The sequence below is a fragment of the Mesoplodon bidens genome, assembly GCF_964165515.1.
Source record: "Mesoplodon bidens genome assembly, chromosome: 13".
Lineage (NCBI taxonomy): Eukaryota > Metazoa > Chordata > Mammalia > Artiodactyla > Ziphiidae > Mesoplodon > Mesoplodon bidens.
In genome coordinates this window covers 36,630,532-36,635,340 of record NC_138169.1, presented here as the reverse complement: position 1 = coordinate 36,635,340, position 4,809 = coordinate 36,630,532, and positions in this window count along the sequence as shown.

Here is a 4,809-nt window from a genome sequence, read left to right as displayed (position 1 = left end):
TCCATCACTCTCCCCACCACCAAACAGGCAAGCCCCCTGCGGTGGTGGCAGTCACCAGTAAGGGGACCAGCAGGAGCCAGATCAACATAACCTAACCTATCTTTATGTGTTTGTAGCCCGGAAGTGGAAAATTGGGACCAAAACTGGGACCAAGATTTACTCCTTGTTAAATCTTCAGATAAATTCCATAACTCTTCCAAGATAATCATCTAATTGCTGATCAAGCCTCTCTTAAGAGATACCTCCAATACATACTGCTTCTAGATCTCTTTTTTAAGTAGATAACTTTTTCCTTTGGTGGTGTCTACAGTGAAAGGAAACCAAGAGTTGTCTGAATTTCCAGCTTTAGAAATCATAATGATGTGCCAACCAAGATTATTTTGAACCTTGGTAAAGAATCCGTAAAAAAAATTATGTAATATTATACATTTAAAATAAATTCAATTAACTACAGTTTAATGTAATGCATTCTCTCCTTGCCAGGTAAAATTGCACTTTTTGCTTTTATACACCTGAGAAATATATTATATTTTAAAGCCATTAATGAATCTTTACTGTTAGACATTCACCCAAAAAATTAACTTAAAGTGTGGTTACCACTGCAAGAAAGCAGTAACAAGGTAGACTACATGAAAAACAGCAGATAAAATATTTTTGCATACTGTTTTCCAGGTTCTAGAAACACGTACTCTATAAAACAAAGTGAAGTTTTAACCTAACTGAACTTACATTGTACTTATATAATGAACTCAAAGCATAATCTTACTTGCTTTACCCAAAGCTTTAATTGAGTTTTAAAAAGACTTGGGTATGATATTTAACCTAATTATCCATGTCCACTTATTTACTTAAATACTATTTCTAAAAATTCTGAAAATTCAATGGCCAAGAGTTGCTACAACCCAGCTTATGTAACGTCTGGAATGACTGCTTTCAAGCATGTCAATGCAATGTCTATTTTAAGTCACGTGATAACCAGGTTAGAGTTATGTTTTAAAATTGGTGGCCCGATTATTCATCCCTTTGTTTAATGAAGTTGACTCATGAATTACTTAAACCAAAAGAGTAGAATGTAATTGTCATGCACCATCAGTAAGTTCTGTTTTCCCTCTCAGGCAGATTAGGCTTTATTTATGAATTCTCCCTCTTAAGCAGGGAAGACAAATTATTCTTTCTCCACCCTCCACATCCTCTACTAATGTTTCCAATACTTATTCCAATAAGATTTACATGGGGATATTAACAATGGGAAGTCTTATAAGAGTTCTTTTAAAAATTCTTCACTCCATTATTATCATGAATGGGTTGGAAAATAGAGCTGTTTGGGACATTACTCACTACACTTTACATCTTTAAGTTGTTTACGCCAGAAGTATGTATCATCATCGCATCTCTCAGTAACCTTTATTTTAATCCATACAGCTTAAATCAGGTTGAACAATTAAGCTTTCATTTTAAAATATTCACTTTATAATATTCATCAGTAAAAATAATCATAATTTTTCAAAAATAGTTTTATCAATGGAAGTCACATGCTGTTAGGGAGTTACGAAGGAAAATCATGGTTTGCAAATGGAATTTATTCAGTTATCTGATAAAAGTCACCATGATTTCTTCCCCTTCTGTGCTTCCTGGTCTGTAAGTAAGGTGTTACTGAAGAAGATGTGAGGAATTTTGAAAGACTCCTTAAAAAGAAAATGGATTGGTGCAAAAAGCAAGGAGTTATTCAACCAGAAAGAAACCTTCTAGGATTGAAATGAACTGGTCACATGGAATTATGTCTGAGAGTAGAGACAAGGTTCTAAGACCAGGTCTATCTATTCCAACCAAATGCACAAAACAGTCAGGGAAGACAGAAGTACCTAATAAGAAGATTAGAAGGAACAATTAATGCCATCATAATTACCGTGAAGTGGAGTTTAGGCATATAAAAGGAATAAATAGTAAGCTATTGGGAACAAAACCAGGGAGGGATAATTCCTACCTGACTTGCAATACCAGATCCTGGGCATTTAGATGAGCCCACCTTGAAGAGGATGCTTCTATAAACTCGAAGATCCCACAGAAGAACAAAGCCATGCACCCCAGCTGTTCCAAACAATTGACAGATTTAAAATGGATATTTTTCACTCAGTGATTTTTTATGTTTGGTAAATTTCATGTGCCATAAAATGGTCTCTGAACTTTGTTTACAGTTTTAAGAATTTTCATTTTTTTTCAAAAACTCTATTACTTTGTTATTTGAATATTTGTGCACTCTTTTTTTTCACTTTTCAGACAGTTTTTTAAATTTATAACTTGTTCTTCAACAGTTATGCATGCTCCACTCATTTGGCAATGACTTCATGAATTTTAATTTTTTTCTTCACATTTTAGTCAATGTTAATGTATTGGTAACTCTCTGGACTTTGGATTGCTTTTATAATTTATAAAACATTTTTAGAATGTAGTTTACTATTTTACATTTTCATTTTAAATTCATTTTCATCCAGTAATGCCAAATTTAACTATTTAGCAATGTTTTTGCCATTTTTTAGTATGTTTCATTTATATCTAAACAGCATTCCTCATAAAAAAGCTAACACTTGTAGTAAGGAAAATGGTTATTTTTACTGGATTTTCCTAAAAAGGTAATAAGATTTTAAATGCTACTGTTTTACATGAGAATGTTAAATAAAATGATGAGAATCTGTCCAGATCCTCAAAATTATTCTACTCAGATGCATCATTATATCTTACATCTTATTTACACTAACATGTTGTCAGTGTTATTTCCAAAATTTGACAGAGAATACTTTATGAAGTGAACAAGGGATCACAGACTGAGAGGATGCAAAATGAGTGACTTAAAATACTACCCATGTGTTGTTTTATCAGTTGAATTTTTACAAATCTACTTTTTAACCTTTCAGCAATTTTCTTCAGACTGCCATTGTCCCATAATCAACAATGTCCATACAGGGTTTAATAATTTTAAAAAATTGCAGAAAGAAGAAGCTTGCATGATCACAGCAGTGAAGCCACAATGATGAGGCAGCATGTTATAAAAAAAAGTATAAAGGCTTTATGTTAGACAGCCTTGGGTCTGATCTCTTCTCTGTTCCATACCAGCTACATGGCCTTGGATAAATTTCCTTCCTCTATAAAATGAGAGAAAAGGATATCTGTTAGCACTGATTAAATAATATGTGTAAAAATACTAATACATAATATCCTATTAATGCCAATTTCTTTTCCTTCTCTTCCTCATATTCAAGAAATACATATATTAAGCACTACACAATTAAAACACTGTGGTTGGTACCCTGAGAGATACAAATGTGAATAAGATGTGATTGAAAGAAGTTTACAGACCAAATGAGGAAGTTAAAAAAATACACCATATTTTTAAAAGACAAATAAACCATTTGGTTTAAAGACATGCAGTAAATGCTTGTTCCCTGCTGAATTGGTCAAGTTGGCCAGCTAGTTAATGGAAAGGTCTTACTTTCCACTTTACAGCAGCTCTACCCTGTAGGTGGAAGGCAGGCCAGGACTGGGCCCGGCAGGGGGCAGGGATGGCAGTGAAGGGCAAAAGGGACCTGGTGGGGTCACCTAGGTGAAGGAGGTGAGGGAAGCTGAACATCAAGTCTCTGTGAACAAATGTACACAAAACCAGAAATTAAAAGGAAGGATTGGTACCAGAAAGCTAGCCCCAAGGAACTAGCTCTGAGGGGATCCTGGAACAAATTCAAGGACAAAGGAGTCCCTCAAGGAAGACTAATGAGCCCATGGTTCAGGAGTAGTTGCCCTTAAAGTGCAAGGATCTTTGGATGAATTCATTCATGAATTGCAGCAAAGCAATTCCCCAAATTAACTATAAGTGATTGACTCTGAGAACCCTGATGTGTTCCTGCTGTTCAGCTTATTCCATTTTGTGAGAGGATTTACTCACTGATAGAAAAGGGAGGTCTGACAAAAGCTCTAAAATACATCCCCACCAACTTATACGCTGAATGTCACTGGAGGATGGGGTTGGGCAAAGTTTTACCCAGAAGAGCCCAATTTTCAAATCTACTCATAAATACTAGGGCTGGCATGATATTAGCAAGACATAACCGGGAGAAAGCTCCTTTATCCAAGCTAAACACTGTTCCCACCTGAATATATTAAAGCTTGCTTGCCCTTAATCATAGCTCTATTCCAGATAGATAGCGCTAGTGTTCAGCATAGCTGAAACAGACAAAGCTACATTAGCTTTTCTATATGTCTACCTTTCCTCCGAGATACAAGGATACAGCAGGTGAGGGAGGTGCCAAATATAGCCAAAAAAAAAAAAAACTGATGGAGATTATATAAATTTTATATGCTAAGTGGATGAACACAGTTGTCTTCCTAAAATCAAATATGGTTTATAATTTCTATCCATTGGAGATTCCAGTGTACACAAAATCCATTAACTACTAGAACAGGCTGACCTGAGAAGTGAGAAAACTAGAAGTGAGCTTCAGAATCCACATGAAAAAGAACATGGACAAGATTGCTAAAGGAAAGAATGTCAGTAGATGAAGAGACAGTTTCTCCTACTTTCGTGTTTGCCCTGAATCACTACAAGAAAGAAAAACATAGACACTACAAACTGTGTGTCCCCAATGTGCTGGCAATCAACATTAATTGATTGATTCCCTGTTCCTTTAAGTAAGGAAAATAGAGGACTTCAAAGGCTAAATAATTTCCTCCTAAATTACAGACCTTACACATAGCACATTGTGTGCTGAAACCCTGATTTTCCAAACTCCAAAACTTCCATTTTTCATCATTTTACCAATC